Source organism: Benincasa hispida, chromosome 5 (genome assembly GCF_027475165.1).
Source record: "Benincasa hispida cultivar pf3 chromosome 5, pf3_genome.v1.1, whole genome shotgun sequence".
Classification (NCBI taxonomy): Eukaryota; Viridiplantae; Streptophyta; class Magnoliopsida; order Cucurbitales; family Cucurbitaceae; genus Benincasa; species Benincasa hispida.
The window spans coordinates 8087618-8105630 of NC_143482.1; positions in this window are offsets into that span (position 1 = coordinate 8087618).

Genomic DNA, 18013 nt, shown 5'->3' on the forward strand with positions numbered 1-18013 from the left:
GGAACAAAGGCCTACTATGCGTTGAACATCCAAGGGTTGTGGATGCATATGAAAGATGAGCTCACATAGAGGACGTCACCAAACATGTGTCTTCTTGGGAGGAAACCATAAGCCTTAAGCAAATGAGGTGGTTGCATAAGAGGACATGCAAATTGAAGCCCATGCGGTTGCTATGTAGGAGAAGGACACTTAGATTGCGTTGATTGAAACATTACATTGATAGTGTGAGGAGGAAACACTTGGACATGCAGCCAACTAGGAGGTGTCGACCTTGGAGAGTGTTTGGACGCCTATAAATAGGGCTAAGGACTTCTTTTTCTATCAAAATTTAAAAAGACATTAAAAAGAGTGGGATAGCTAAGTAAACATTGTGTTGAGAGCAAAATCCATGTGTTGATCATAGAGCTTGAAGGGGGACGCAGTGGACAGTGAAGTATAGAAAACAACATCAACTTGAAACGAAAAGTTCTCCCAATATACTCATGCGTTTGGAGTGATTCTAAAGCCACTTGAAAGCTCTAAAAGTCTGGTTTTCAGGGTAGGGCTGCCGAAGAAAAATCTCTAAAGATTGGGCTTGAAATTGAGAAGAATATAGAAGGGTCAGGCTGTTGGGTAAGCTTGAGCCAGTCTTGGAGATTTTGTGATTCCGACCAAAACACGAGGAGTTCTGAGCTCAGATTTTAGGATAGGCTTCCTGATATAGTTTAGAACATTTTTTTAGAAGTAAGTATCTAAAAATAAGGCTTATAACTATGAGTAATCTGAGTTGTAAATTTTATTTGGATTCTAGGGGTGAAAAAGGGAGCCTGAGGTAAACAAGGAACTTCTAGAATGAAAAGTTCCTAAGCGATCGAGGTGAGTGACTAAAACATTTTAAAAAATATTTACAATGTTTTAAATAAAGCATGCTTTAAAGAAGATTATTCTCATGCCAGCTAGTTTTACAAAGTGATTTCCAAGTAAACCATGAGTTATGTTTTAAACGCATGCATGCGTGGGAAGTTTGTTGAAAAGCTATTTATATATGTTAAATATACCCAGCATGCTTAGTATCTTTAAAGCCATATTTTTATGTGTTATACTTTACATGCTTTAAAGAGAAATTCATTTATGACTAGTTTTACTTAAAGCGCAATACCGAAGGACATTTGAGAAGGTATCTAACCAACTTGGTACTAAAGGACGTTTGAGAAGGTACCAAACCCACTTGATACCGAAGGACATTTGAGAAGTATCCTAGAAACTCGATATTGAAGGACATGTAAGAAGGTATCTGAGCAGAAGTACCTAAGGTATGATGGTACTTAGTATGGCCACGTGCACGTAGGTAGAGTTAGAGATTGAGAAAAATGGTTCTCTCTTGACTAGCAGTTGGTGTTGGGATTATTTTTAACCACAGTAGGGTTATTCTCAACTAAGAAACGGTTTTACTGTTTCATGATTTAAACAGCTTTATATGTTTTAAACAGCTTTGTAAAGGGATCAACAACGTTGTATTCCGATGCGATCTTCGTGACTATCACCTCATCGGATGCACAATCTCCCTGATCAGGTGATATTTCCGTTCTATGTGCTTACCCCGACGATGACTCCGAAGCTTCTTCGAATTTGCCTCAACCCTGCTGTTATCACAATAAAGAGTGATAGGCAAATTCATATTTGGAACAACTTCCAAATCTGAAAGGAACTTGATAACGGGCAGAAACGTACGTTATTACAACGCAAAGATGTAAAACAATGTAGGATTGGGACGGTAAAAGTATATAAAATCGTGTCCAAAAGCATTAAGTTTAGAACATTGCGATCGCATTCGTCCGTCGCATTAAAGCAGATAATGCGTTGGCGCAAGGCAGAATTGCGATCTAAGGAAATCAGCATCCGAGCACATTAAGAGATTGTGACCGCAAGGCTATGCGATCGTATGCATTCGAGAAAATCTGCTCAAGAAGGTAGCCACATAGAGACGGTGCATCAAGGTGAAAACTTAATAAATCACGATGGGACAGAAAGTTGATGATGGTCGAATCCGAATTTAGTCGACAAGCCATTAACGACACATTGTAACAAGTACACTCAACTTTTCGGTGAAAATTAATCGGTGCATCAGACAGAGAATTAATGACATCCCATCAATGCAATCATTTGAGAGAAAAAGCTCTTCACCCTGAAGCTCTATAAATACCGAAGGCCACCTTCGTTAAACGAGTTAGGTTTCGCTATTCAGAATTGAGAGTTCTTCTTCTCCTTATACTTAGTTATCCGTAGTCTGTAATTTTATATACTTAGAAGGCGGAGGCAAATGAAGAGAGAAGACGCTGAAAGATCGTCCTGGTGAAATCGGAAGAGTGCCAGGAAGCGTTGAGAATAGAGAGAAGGCCGACTCTTGCAGAAGCGAACATTCTTTTGGGCAGAGTAGAGAAAACTCAGTGTAAAAGCCATGGGAAGCAAGACATTGCTACCAGACTCTCTATCCTTATTTTCCATTGTCATTCTGCATTTTGAACTTATTTATAAAATGGAATTTGCATCTCTACATCTGTTCACTCTCTTTACATTATGCATGAGTAACTAAACTGTCGAATGGGTTGAGAAGCACTTAGCTAGCATAACCTGAGATCTTAACTTTATGCGATCATCTTGTATTATGTATGCGTCATTCGTTCTTTAGACATGATCGGGAGGGTGGTCTAAGGATAGAATCTAGGCTTGGAAAAGTCAAATTAGAAACTAGGCTCGGGAGAGTCAGATTAGAACCACATAATCAAGAGATAGAAGCTTAGGAATAAGTTTTGTTTGCTATTAACGCATCGCATGCACCCTAGAGATAGGATATGATGGTATGCGGTCACCTTGTACCTGTGTGCAGCATTCATCATCGCATAAGTCAAGAGATAGAGACTTAGGAATAAGTCCTATAGACATCATCGCATGCTTCCTAAAACTAGGAACTATAGCATTTACATTGGAAGATGAATTGCTGTTGTTTGTGTGTAGCATGATCGCATAGCTTGAACGCAATCTCAGGAAGCGCTAGCTAAATACCTTCTCAACCTGTTCCCCCCATACTCATTGTAACTTTCATCATTATTAACTCTTTTCTCAAATCCGCCGCATAGAATCTATATATTAAACACGCATACCAACCAACGCATTGTTTTATTTGTCACCGCAAAGAAATCTGAAACCACCATTGCATACTGTCTCCATAGTCCTTGTGTTCGACCCTGGGCTTACCAGGCAACCTAGTAGAATTTATACTTGGATTTCGCTAGGAAAACTTGCATGCACAACGCATATACCACCATCACAATATATACCATTATTTCATTGCATTAACCACACATCAAGTTTTTGGCGTCGTTGTCGGGGACTACAGCAGTACGGATTGTGCTAACGGTAACTTTTTGGTTTTCTTTGCAGACTTTCCATCTCTGTGCACTGTCTCTCCTTAGGTAAGGGAAGAAGCAGGCATCTTATGAGCAAAGGACAAAATCTTGAGCCCAATTACGACCTAGAAATTGAGACAACTTTCCAAAGAAGAAGAAGAAAAAAAAAAACAACAATAACAAGAGAAAGAGCCAAACATGGCGGAGCAACTAGAAGATAGAGCACCAAATGCAAATAATATCATGGTGAATCCCATACTCTTGGTGAACGACCGCGATAGGCCCATCCAGGACTATACGTCGCCCAACTGTTATGATTTCTCACCAAGAATCATGAGGCAAGCTCTTGACGGATCGAGGTTCGAGATGAAACTGGTGATGCTGCAGATGATTCAAACTGCCGAACAGTTTGGCGGTAGGCGTGGCGAGGATCCACACGCCCACCTCTAGAGTTTTATTGAAATCTGTAATACGTTTGTGTTCCCAAACATCTCCGCTGAGGAGGTTCGATTAACACTGTTCCCATTTTCGTTGTGCGACCAGGCACGAAAATGGGCTTATTCTTTCGAACCAGGGGAGATTACATCATGGGAACAGGTAGTGGAAAAGTTCATGAAGAAGTACTTCCCCCCGATGGAGAACGCTAGAAGAAGGAAGCTGATTACCAATTTTGAATAGGATATCGATGAATCGCTCAGTGACGCCTGGCGAGGTTTAAAAGGCTGGTAACAAATTGCCCGCATAATGGCTTACCAGATTGTTTACAGATGGAAATTTTCTACCATGGTCTGAACCCTACATCGCAGACGGCTGCCAATGCAACAGCAGCTAGAGGTCTGCATGACAAAACATATGATGAGGCTAAGAACATACTTGATCTCATTTCGAAAAATCACGAAAACTGGAGAGAAAGCGATCAAAGACTGAGAATTAAAGACAGTGATGCAAATAATTGGGTCATCACTTCTTTGCAAAACCAAATGATTGCGATGATGAATTTGATACAAGGAATCGCAATCAGCAACCCAGGAATGCAAAGGGGGCAAGTCAATGCAATCGACCAAGCGAGCACAAGTTGTGCTACTTGCGGTGAAGGCCATCCAATGGAAGAGTGTCCGAAAAACCCACATTCTGTTTATTTCGTGAAGAATAATCCGTTTTCCAATATGTACAACCCTGGGTGGAGAAACCACCCTAACTTTTCATGGAAAAATCAATAACAAAATTTTCAACCAATGGCGCTGAAAGAAGGGCCACCAGGATTTTTCCCGTGAACAAACGATCAAATGCAAAATCAAGCTAGTAGTTTGCAGGTGTCGTAATCTTCATCCTTAGAGAGCTTGCTGAATTAATATATTGAAAAGAATGAAACAGTGCTTCAGAATCAAGCGACGTCTATCTGCAATCTTGAAATTCAAATAGGAAAAATTGCGGGTGAACTCAAGAGTAAACCGCAAGGGGCATTGCTGAGCTCAACAGAGCTTCCATGCAACCCAGGGAATATGGGAAAGAAGCAATGCCAAGCTGTGACATTGTGAAGCGAAAAGACAGTGGTGGAGGAGAAGAAGGAGCCAAGCAAGACTGCTCCAATTCCGATGGAACCACAGACCCAAAAAGAAACAGAAGAATAGAAGACGATGGATCCAGATATTGCGTCCACTTCGAAGCCAAAAGAGCAGGGAATCGTGAAAATACAGCTGCCACCATTCCCCCAAAGACTTAAAAAGAAGAAAATTGATGAAGTGCAGTATTAACGCTTCATGGACATGCTGAAACAGCTGCATATCCACATTTCTTTCACTGAAGCGATTGAACAAATGCCAAAGTATGCAAAGTTTCTGAAGAATATGGTGATGAAGAAAAGAAGCACTGGTAAGTTCGCAACGGTGGCATTGACGCAAAATTCAAAATCCATAATTCCACCAAAAATGCGCAACCCTAGAAGTTTCACAATAACCTACTCGATCGGAAGGTTATATATTGGTCAAGCACTTTGCGATCTCGGGGCCAGCATCAACTTAATGTCCCTTTCCATTTTTAAGCAGTTAAATGTAGGGCAGCTGGCGCCCATGGCGGTGACTCTTCAGCTAGCTGATAGATCACTTGTGCATCCAGAAGGAAAGGTGAAGGATGTCCTAGTCACGATTGACAAATTTATATTACCGATAGACTTCATCATCCTGGACTATGAATCGAACAAGGATGTACCCATCATTCTGGGACGGCCATTTTTATCCACTAGTCCGCCCAGATTGTTGTGTACAAGGGAGAGATCACACTGAGCGTGAATGGACAGAAGCTCAGGTTTGATATTATCCGAGCCATGAAATACCGGAAAGAAGAAGACCTCACTGAGTTCGATGATGAACCTAGTTTGAATTTAGAAGAAAAGTCTGAAGATGAAAATGAAGATAGGGATGTGACCGAATCCATAGTAGCCTACAATGTGATCATAGAAACAACAACCAAAGAAGACAAGCTGACAATGAATGAAGAAAGAAAAACACAAAAACCATCCTTGGAACAACCACCGACGGTAGAGTTGAAAACCCTTCCAAACCACCTAAAGTATGCTTTTCTGGGGCAGAATGAAACGCTACCAGTAATAATTTCCTCTGCACTTAATGAAGATCAAGAGAATGCGCTACTGAGCATCCTTAAAAAGTACATAAAAGCAATTGGCTGGATGCTAGCAGAAATTAGAGGAATTAGCCCCGCATATTGCATGCACAGGATTAGTCTCGAGGACAATCAGAAATGATCGATCGAACATTAACGCAGAGTCAACCCTGCAATGAAGGAGGTCATGAAGAAGGAGATAATCAAGTGGTTGGACGCAGGGATTATCTATCCAATCGCCGACAGCATGTGGGTCAGCCCCGTGCAGTGTGTACCAAATAAAGGAGGGATGACGGTAGTCCCAAATGTAAATAATGAACTGATACCAATGAGGACTGTCAGTAGCTAGCGGATTTGCATGGACTACAGCAAACTGAATGCGGCGACAAAGAAGGATCATTTCCCTTTGCCTTTTATCGACCAGATTCTAGACCGCTTAGCAGGAAATGATTACTATTACTTCTTGGATGGATATGCCGGCCATAACCGAATCATGATTGCTCCTGAAGATCAAGAGACAACCACGTTCACCCGCCCTTATGGAACATTTGCATTTCGACGCATGCTGTTCGGCCTATGCAATACGTCAAACACTTTCCAGAGTGTTGGCTTTTTGGCCCTTAATCTCAAATTAATTAATTTTAGTTAATTAATTAATTAATGTTTTGATGATAACAAACTCAATTTTTAATTACTGAAAATCTTAGTGTTTTAATCTGTCCATAGTGTAGAGCTTGGAACAACGATTCCAACACCTCTTGAATTACTCAAATCGGAGCTAAAACGAAGACGATATGACCGAAACAAGTTTATAGAGAAAATATTGTGTGGATGGCGTGGCATAACCAGACCATTTACATGTAGACATGTGGCAGCATATTGGTTGAATGGTGGATCATTAAGAGATTAACATATGATGAACTTTTGATTTTTGGATTGATTTAAAATTAAAAAAAATGAAATTTAAAAGAAATTTAAAAGGAAAATAAATTTAATATTATTTTATGTTTATGTCTAACGGCTAGTTTTTTACACATGGTATGTTTTTTATTTTTGGATTGACTTTGAAGAGAATGAATTTTAAAAGAAAATGAATTTAATATCATTTTATGTTTGTGTCTAACGGCTAGTTCATGATACATGGTATGTTTTTTTATTTTTTGGATTAATTTTAAAAAGAAAATGAATTTCAAAAGAAAATAAATTTAATATTATATTTTGTTTGTATCTAACGACTAGTTTAGTTTAAAATCTCCACCACTGATTTTTCTTTTCTAAAATCCAATGGTCCAAATTAATTGTGGTTTCTAAAAATTTTTCCATCTCTATATAAACCATCTTCCTCTCCAAATTTTAAACTAACAAATTTTATTTTTTATAATCCTCCAAAACTCAAAAGTTCCATTGTTGATCTCTTTAAGTTCCCAATTTTTTTCATTTCATCTTATTCGTGAAAGAGTATTATTGTATTGTGAGGATAAACTTGTTGAGTGCTTAAACTTGTAAATCCACTCTAGTGAGAGTTGTATTGTGTTCTTCAAAAATTCCAACGTTTGTAACGGTTTGATCCTAAATTGTGGAAAGGATAGGGTTTGCTCTTGAACCCGTAAAAGGAGTAGTGGTGTAACGGTTGGGCTCTAATCCGTAGAAAGAATCGGAAAGATTTTATTCAAATTTTCAAGAGGCGCTTGGGAAGTGGAGTAGGTCGAGTTTGACCAAACCACTATAAAAATTACGGTGTCTTCTTCTCTAACTCTTTCATTTTTATTTTTGCTATTAATTTAAGCAATTTATTGTATGTTTTAGTTTGTTCTTATTTATTTGCTAAAATTTGATAGAATTAAATTATCACATTTTCTGTCATCTTATTTGTTGCATAATTTGAATTTTTTTTATTATTTATAAAAAGTGTATTAATTAGTTTAATTGGGTTAATTTAGAAAAAAAAAAGTTTAATTAAAACCTATTCATCCCCCTTTAGGGTTGCCATATCGATCCAACAATTGGTATCAGAGCGGATTGCTCTTCTTGAAATATTTATTTCTTGATAAACTTAATTGTTTTTGAGCTATGGCAACTTTAGGTTTTATCCATTTTACCGATAGTCAATCTATTACAAAGTCTCCTTTCTTTAATGGTACTAATTACAGTTATTGGAAAAATAGAATGAGATTTTTCTTGCTTTCTATTGATTATGATTTATGGGATATTGTTAAGGAGGGTTTTAAAATTCCAACAAAAGATGTTGATGGTGTTAGCACTATAAAACCTAAGGAAGAATGGTCAATAAATGAAAAGAAAGCATGCTCTTTATGCCAAAGCTATTAATTGCTTATTTTTTTGCTTTGAGTATAATAGAGTGTCTATTTGCAAAACCGCAAAAGAGATATGGGATAAATTAGAAATTACTCATGAAGGAACTAGTCGAGTAAAAGAAACAAAGATTGACATGTTAGTTCATCAATATGAAAATGTTTAAAATTGATGAAAATGAAGCTATTTCCGATATGTTTATTAGATTTACTAACATTGTCAATGCTTTAAAAGGACTTGGGAAAAAGTACTCAAATCTTGAGAAGATAAAGAAGCTATTGTAGTCTTTGCCTAAACAATGGAAGCCTAAAGTCACCGCCATTCAAGAGGCAAAGGATCTCAAATCTCTCTCCATTGATGAACTCATGGGCTCGTTGTTGACACATGAGATAAAGATCAAGAAAAACATGGAGGATGAGAAGAAAAAGAAAGAAAAGAGTATAGCTTTAAAGACCATGTCTTTAGAAGTTGAATCTCAAGATGAAGATGACCTTGATGAAGATGATGTTGCCTATCTTTCACTTAAGTATAAGAACTTCATCAAGAGAAAGAAGCAATTCAAGAAGCATCTCTCCAACCAAAAAGAGTCAAAAGTTGAAAAGAGCAAAAAGGATGAGGTAATATGCTATGAATGCAAGAAGTCGGGTCATATTAGAATCGATTTTCCTTTTCTCAAATCATCCAAGAAATCCAAGAAGAAAGCAATGAAAGCTACTTGGGATGGTAGCGATGAAAGAGAAAGTGGGAGTGATAATGAAGAAGTGGCCAATTTTTGCTTCATGGCTCATAGTGACAAAGAGGATGAACAAAATGATGAGGTAACTCTAGAACCTCTTTCTTATAATGAATTGTTCGAAACTTTTGAAAATATGCAAAATGACTTAGAAAAACTTAGTTCTAAGTATGTTGTGCTTAAAAAGAAATACAATGTTTTATCTAGTAAAAATAAGTCTTCACTTGAAAAAATTGCTTGCTTAAAAGAGAATGAGTATGATGCTATGCATATTGATGAAATGAATACCTCTTGTGACAAGCATGCTTTTGATTGTGATGAGAAAAATGCCTTGCTTGAAAAAGTTAAATTTCTTGAGCATGATAGTTGTGAAAAAGATAATTTGATTAAATTACTCAAAGAAAAGGAATTTAGTGCTTTGCAAGAACTTGATAAGGCTAAAGAATCTATTAAAAAGTTGACAATAGGTGCTCAAAGATTAGACAAGATAATTGAAGTAGGCAAGCCTTTTGGTGATAAAAGAGGTTTAGGCTATATTGATGAATGTTCTACTCCTTCAAGTTCTAAAACTATCTTTGTTAAAGCATCTCATAATATGCCTAAGCTTAATATGCCTAAGGTTGTGTCTAAGTATGTTAAATCTAACTTTGATCCTATATGTCATTATTGTGGTGTTGAAGGCCATATTAGATCTAAGTGTTTTAAATTGAAATATGCTCATACTACTTTTCCAAGAAGAAATTTTTCTCAAAGGGCAAAGTTTCATAATGCTCCAAGGAATAATTTCTCCAAGAAAATTAGAGTGCATAAATTTGTTGTATGAGATAAATCTTTGCATAATGTTGTTTGTTTCTCATGTGGCAAGTTTGAACATACAACTTATTCTTGTTACTTGTCTAAATCCAATGCCTTAAATGTCTATGAAAAAATGAAATGGATTCCCAAGTTTTTCAATGCTAACCATCTAGGACCCAAACAAGTGTGGGTACCAAAGAATCAAACTTGAACATTTGTGTTTGTAGGTCTGTTTGAAAATCTCTAAGAAAACAAGTGGTACTTGGATAGTGGTTGCTCGAGGCACATGACGGGAGACCCATCCAAGTTTGTCTCTCTCTCCAAAAAGGATGGAGGTCTTGTAACCTTTGGTGACAACAAGAAAGGTAAAATAATTGGTAAAGGTAGTATAGGTAATGAATCTTCTATTTTAATTGAAAATGTACTTTTGGTTGATGGTTTGAAGCATAATTTACTTAGTATTAGTCAATTGTGTGATAAAGGCTTTAGAGTTATGTTTGATAAAAAGAATTGCATCATTGAAAATACTAGTGATAGAAAAGTTATATTTGTTGGAAATAGAGATGAAAATGTTTATACTATTGATTCGAATGATTATCATATTAATGATAAATTTTATCGGCTTTACATAATGATTCTTGGTTATGGCATAGAAGACTAGGACATGCTAGCATGCACTTAATTTAAAATATTTCCAAGATGGTTAGAGGTCTTCCCAAATTTAAATTTGAAAAAGACAGTTTGTGATGCTTGTCAAATGGGTAAGCAAACTAAGTTCTCTTTCAAATCTAAAAATGTAATCTCTACAACTAAACTCCTTCAACTATTATACATGGACTTATTTGGCCCTTCTAGAATTGCTAGTTTTGGAGAGAACTATTATGCCTTTGTGATAGTTGATGATTTTTCAAGATTTACTTGGATTTTGATGCTAAAACATAAGGATGATGCTTTGAAAAGTTTTTCTAGTTTTGCAAAAAGAGTTCAAAATTAAAAAGGTTTTTTGATTTCTAAAATTAGGGGTGATCATGGAGGAGAATTTGATAGTAATGCTTTTGAAACTTTTTGTGAAGAAAATGATTTTTCTCATAATTTCTCCACTCCAAGAACTCCTCAACAAAACGGTGTAGTTGAAAGGAAAAATCGTAATTTGCAAGAATTTGCTAGATCAATGTTGCATGATTATGGTTTAGCTATATACTTTTGGGCGGAAGCCGTTAACACCGCTTGCTATGTTTTAAATAGAGTTTTAATTAGACCTTTTTTGGATAAAACTCCTTATGAACTTTGGCATAACAAAATTCCAAATATTGGGTATTTCAAAGTTTTTGGTTGCAAATGTTTTTTTGAATAACAAAGAAAAACTTGGAAATTTTGATTCTAAGACGGATGTTGGTATTTTCCTTGGCTATTCCTCTACTAGTAAAGCTTATAGAGTTTTCAATGAAAGAACTTTAGTAATTGAGGAATCTATGCATGTACTATTTGATGAATCTTGCATGTTATTTCTAATGAGCCTATTTATAGTGATGTTTTAGAAGGAAATTTTGGAGATTTACTTGTTAGTAACAAAGGCAAGGCAATTGTTTCAAGTAAGCAAGAGGTGAGCTTAATCGAAAAGAACGAAGTTGGTTCTTCATCCATGCCTAAAGAGTGGAGGTATGCTCCTTCTCATCCCAAAGAATTAATTCTTGGTGATCCCAAACAAGGTGTGAAAACTCGTTCCTCTCTTAATATGTTTAATAATCTTGCTTTTGTTTCTCAAATTGAATAAAAAAGTTTTAAAGATGCCGAAAATGATGAATTATGGATTTTAGCTATGCAAGAAGATCTAAATCAATTTGAAAGGAATAAAGTTTGGGAGTTAGTCCCTAGGCCCTCTCATGCTTCTATAATTGGAACTAAATGGGTCTTTAGAAATAAAATAAATGAAAATGGAAATATCATTAGAAATAAAGCTAGACTTATAGCTCAAGGTTATTGTCAAGAGGAATGAATAGATTATGAAGAAACTTTTGTACCCGTTGCTAGATTAGAAGCTATTAGAATGTCGCTTGCTTTTGCTTCTTATAAGAATTTCATTTTGTATCAAATGGATGTGAAAAGTGCATTTTTAAATGGTTATATCATGGAGGAAATTTATGTAGAACAACCTACGGGGTTTGAAAGTTTTGATTTCCTTAATCATGTCTATAAGTTGAAAAAGGCTCTTTATGGCTTAAAACAAGCTCCAATAGCTTGGTATGTTAGACTTAGTTAAAATGGGTAAAATTGATACTACTCTTTTTATTAAGACTAAAGAAAATGATATGCTTTCAGTACAAATATATGTGGATGATATTATTTTTGGTTCCACTAATCCATCTTTGTATGAAGAATTTTTATATGCATAGTGAATTTGAGATGAGTATGATGGGAGAAATTAGCTTCTTCCTTGGACTCCAAATCAAACAACTCAAGGATGGTATTTTCATAAGTCAAGAAAAATACACAAGGGATTTGCTCAAAAGATTCAAATTCAATGAAGGTAAAATTACAAAAACTTCTATGAGCACATCCACTAAGCTTGACAAGGATGAAAAAGGTAAGTGTGTGGATATAAAAACTTATAGAGGTATGATTGGATTTTTACTTTATTTAACCGCTAGTAGACCTGATATTATGTTTAGTGTATGTCTTTGTGCTAGATTTCAATCTTGTCCTAAGGAATCACATTTACATGCCGTTAAAAGAATTTTTAAATATTTGCTTGGTACTATTGATTTAGGCTTATGGTATCCTAGAAATGTTGAATTTAATTTGGTAGGATATTCCGATGCGGATTTTGCGGGTAGTTTACTTGACCGTAAGAGTACTAGTGGGACTTGTCAATTTCTTGGTAGTTCCTTAGTTTCTTGGTTTTGTAAAAAGTAGAATTCGGTTGCCTTATCCACTACCGAAGCTGAATATATTGCGGTTGCTAGTTGTTGTGCTCAAATTCTTTGGATGAAACAAACTCTTTGTGATTTTGGATTAAAGTTTGATAATGTGCCTATATTTTGTGATAATACTAGTGCTATTAATTTGACTAAAAATCCTATACATCATTCTAGGACTAAGCATATTGATATTAGGCATCACTTTATTAGAGAGCATGTGCAAAATGATAATATTACTCTTGAATTTGTAGGCTCTAATAATCAATTAGCGGATATTTTTACCAAGCCTTTGAATGAAGAAAACTTTTGCAAAAATAGGCTTGAGCTCGGTATTATTCGTTGTGATGCCTCTTGATTTTATAATTTTACTTGTTAAATCTTTTAGAAGGCATTTTGATAGGGGGAGATATGGAAAGCATGTGTTAATATTCTTAGGGGGAGTTGTGCTAAATTTATGTTCATATTTTTAAGGGAAACATTTATTTATTTCTAAATTTTTCTTAATTATTCTTTTTGATGATTCCAAAAGGGGGAGAAGTTTAAGAAAAATATGTTATAAATTTGTTATGATTTTGATTGTATTAATTAGGGGGAGAATTTATTTTTTTCAGTGAATTTCAAGAATGATCTTTATGGTGATATGTTGAATTTTATTATGTGCTACATATGGTTTACATGTATTTCAAGCTATTTTTCTTAAATGGTTTGTCATCATCAAAAAGGGGGAGATTGTTGACTTTTTGGCCCTTAATCTCAAATTTTTTAATTAATCAATGTTTTGATGATAACAAACTCAATTTTTAATTACTGAAAATCTTAGTGTTTAATATGTCTATAGCGTAGAGCTCGGAAAAACGATTCCAACACCTCTTGAATCACTCAAATCAGAGCTAAAATGAAGACGATATGACCAAAACAAGTCTATAGAGAAAATATTGTGTGGATGACGTGGCATAACCAGACCATTTACATGTAGACATGTGGCAGCATATTGGTTGAATGGTGGATCATTAAGAGATTAACATATGATGGACTTTTGATGTTTGGTTTGATTTAAAATTAAAAAAAATTGAAATTTAAAAGAAATTTAAAAGGAAAATAAATTTAATATTATTTTATGTTTATGTCTAACGGCTAGTTTTTTACACATGGTATGTTTTTTATTTTTGGATTGACTTTGAAGAGAATGAATTTTAAAAGAAAATGAATTAAAAGAAAAATGAATTTAATATCATTTTATGTTTGTGTCTAATGGCTAGTTCATGATACATGGTATGTTTTTTTATTTTTTGGATTAATTTTAAAAAGAAAATGAATTTCAAAAGAAAATAAATTTAATATTATATTTTGTTTGTATCTAACGACTAGTTTAGTTTAAAATCCCCACCATTGATTTTTCTTTTCTAAAATCCAATGGTCCAAATTAATTTTGGTTTCTAAAAATTTTTCCATCTCTATATAAACCATCTTCCTCTCCAAATTTTAAACTAACAAATTTTTTATAATCCTCCAAAACTCAAAAGTTCCATTGTTGATCTCTTTAAGTTCTCAATTTTTTTCTTTTCATCTTATTCGTGAAAGAGTATTATTGTATTGTGAGGATAAACTTGTTGAGCGCTTAAACTTGTAAATCCACTCTAGTGAGAGTTGTATTGTGTTCTTCAAAAATTCCAACGTTTGTAACGGTTTGATCCTAAATTGTGGAAAGGATAGGGTTTGCTCTTGAACCCGTAAAAGGAGTAGTGGTGTAATGGTTGGGCTCTAATCCGTAGAAAGAATCGGAAAGATTTTATTCAAATTCCCAAGACGCGCTTGGGAAGTGGAATAGGTCGAGTTTGATCGAACCACTATAAAAATTACGGTGTCTTCTTCTCTAACTCTTTCATTTTTATTTTTTCTATTAATTTAAGCAATTTATTGTATGTTTTAGTTTGTTCTTATTTATTTGCTAAAATTTGATAGAATTAAATTATCACATTTTTTGTCATCTTATTTGTTGCATAATTTGAATTTTTCTTATTATTTATAAAAAAATGTATTAATTAGTTTAATTGGGTTAATTTAGAAAAAGAAAGTTTAATTAAACCCTATTTACTCCCCCTCTAGGGTTTCCATATCGATCCAACACAGAGGTGTGATGACGGAAATTTAGATTACCAAATCGTCAAGGACTTGATAACTAAAATTAAGCAAATGCAATATGCGATGCATGTGCTTAATGTATGCGTTGATTATCATGCGTCGGTGGTCATGCGTTGGAGTGAACTATGCGTTAACGAATGTATGCGATGACCATGCGTTCCTATCATAAGTTTTCTTTCGCTCACGCCAAGTATAACGTGAACGCAAGTTTCTCGAGTGATCTGAGGTCGAACTCAGGGACTTATAGGTAGATGTATGCAGTAATGTGTATGCAGTGGTTGAATAAAAGAATGATGGAGGGGTTTCTATGCTAACATTACTCCTACTCCTAAGTAACAGACAACGCAATGAGAAGTATGAATGAGAGATAGAGACACAACAACTGTTGACGCATAGTAAATGCATGGAAAAATAGATAAAATATGAGGATGTCTTCATTGCAACACTGAGCTTGACCGTAAGGACAACCTCAGCCAACGCAAGCTATGAGATCATCCTACACACACTTGAGCCTAATTCTAGGACGTATGCGATTTATATGCGATAGTGCCGAGAAGCCTATGCCTAAACCTCCATAACCCGCTCGCGTGCTCTCGCCGCATGAGCGTGATAGCCGCATACCATCATATCCTACTTCTGGATGCATGCAATATCCTATCTGTAGGGTGCATACGCTGTGTAATAGCAAACAGAGCTTATTCCTAAGTTCCCTATTCTTGCTTATGAGTTCCAATCCGCTCTCTCGAATCTTAGATTTGGATTTTAGACTACTCTTCCAAGTATGCCTAAATGATGAATGATGCGCTCATAAGACAAGGTAACAGCATGAACTTGGCTGACACAAGATTATTCCTATCTCTAGTGAACAATAGCTTACATTGCTTAATGCGACCAACCACTTACCTTTTCAGGCAGTTAGTTGTTGTTGACTTTACTCATAGACAAGCATTGCGTCCGCCTATAGACAGGCATTGCTACAGCTTCACACTAAGAAAACAAGGTTTTCTCACACACTCACGCAACACACACCTCTCGGTGGTTTACTACATGCTTCATATCTCTAATCCACATGACTAAGTATGCGATACTCTAGCAATCTCACTAAGTGATACAATGAAAGCTAAGGATACTAAGTAAAGAAAGATGGAGATGGAATCGAAGGAAACATAGAAATGCATTGAACATATAATGTATTAATTCCTTAATCCCAAAATGTAAAACAATACAATATAAGAAGAGAAGAGAAAATGAAATGACCGGCTGGAGGCAATTACTTTCTTTCAGCGGATGTGCGTCAAGGCTACCGGTGGTGCCATGGATGGGCCGTGGAGCTAACTCTCCCGAGATCTAGCTCCGATCGAAGGCTCCGGTCGTCACTCAGAATGGATGAGGGAGATGTAGAACTCTCAAGATTTCTTCTCACGCATTAGTCTAGATCGCAGGGATAATCCCTGGATAAGTTGAAATTCTACTCAGCGGCTTCTATTTATAGACCTTGGATCCTTAACAGCATTTGTGGACTGCTCTGATTCTGACATTCGCGGCGCGTTAGTCCTTTTCTTAATCTCTGCTGCTAACGGCGTGGTAGGTGAAATGTCAACATCATCTTTTGATTTTCCCGAGAGATGCGTTGATGCGTTCATTCCACCAAACCTTGCATTGATCCCTCTATTATGCGTTATCGTGTAGCTACAATCGTGCAGTGACCGCATTCGCTTAATATCGCAACTTCTTCACGATGACCGTAATCGCTTGACGATCATAACTTCTATGCAATGGACGCATACGGCTGATCACCGCAATACCCATACATTGATCGTATGCGTTCGCCTTTTCGATTGAGACTTTCTCTATATGCGGTCGTCTATACGGTAGCCTGACTTCTGCCTTTACGTCCACTTCCTGCATTAGCTACAAAAATAGACAATTGAACGCATAATAACGCATAATAATGGGTTAGCTAAGATTCTCAGTGCTGAACTCCGTGAACTCCTTTTCTCATGAATTCCTAAGATAATTGTCGCATATTTTGCTTAACAGCCTTCATAATTCTAAATAAAAGGCCTAAGATGACATGCATTCCTGCATGTCATCACACCCCCAAACTTAGAATCATGCTTGTCCTTAAATGTGTTATACTCAAGAAATTCTAACTCACCTTTTTGCTTTCCTTTGCGATGACCAGCTTCTCATAATATAATTTACTCATACCTCTAACCATCGCCGCAATGCTCTCGTCCACTTTGGCCGCTTCTTCAAAAATATCTTTTCCAAGTTTAAATCCGGCAAGCCTTTGCTCAAAAACTTTTTATTCATTCACCGCAACTTTGTTTTTAGCTTTTGAGAATGCGTTCGTCCAAAACAATTCAAAACTTTGCGATTACTTATTCAAATGTGGCGTTGAACCTGGTTATGCTTTTCGTTTTGGCTTACCCCCACGTGTGTCATGCGGGCATCCAACTTCGGTTGTGTTCCATATTCAACTCAACTCTTGTCTTGCTTAATTTGGCTTGCGCCGGACAGAGGAGTTGCGCTTATGCGTTGATCCTGGCGACTTGCCTTCATTTTGGCTTTCCCCTAATGCTTTATTTTATGTGGTGGAATTATGGATGAAATGCGGTGATGGAATTGCATTAAGCAACAAGTTTTCTCAGTGGAATCCAAGTCTAAACCCCACTGAGTTTCCTGGTAAGTCCAGAGTCGAACTCAGGGACTTGGGAAAACAATATGCAGTGGTAATTTCTCAGAAGACTTTGCGGTAACCAAATAAATCAATAGTTGCTTGGGTTGTTGTTTGCATTGATAAAATAAATGAATGCGGCGGATTTGAGAAAAGTTTAATTATGTGATAGATGCACTGAGTATGCAGAGGAACAGGTTGAGAAGGTCTTTAGCTAGCGTTTCCTGGGAATGCGTCAGACTATGCGATCATGCTACACTCATGCAACAGCAATTCATTTTCCAATGAAAATGCGGTGCTCCTAAGTCTAGGATGCATATGTTGAATGCAACAATATCCATAAAGATTATTTCTAAGTCTCTACTCTTTTCCTATGCGATGATGCAAGATGCACACAAAGACAAGGTGACTGCACACAATCATATCC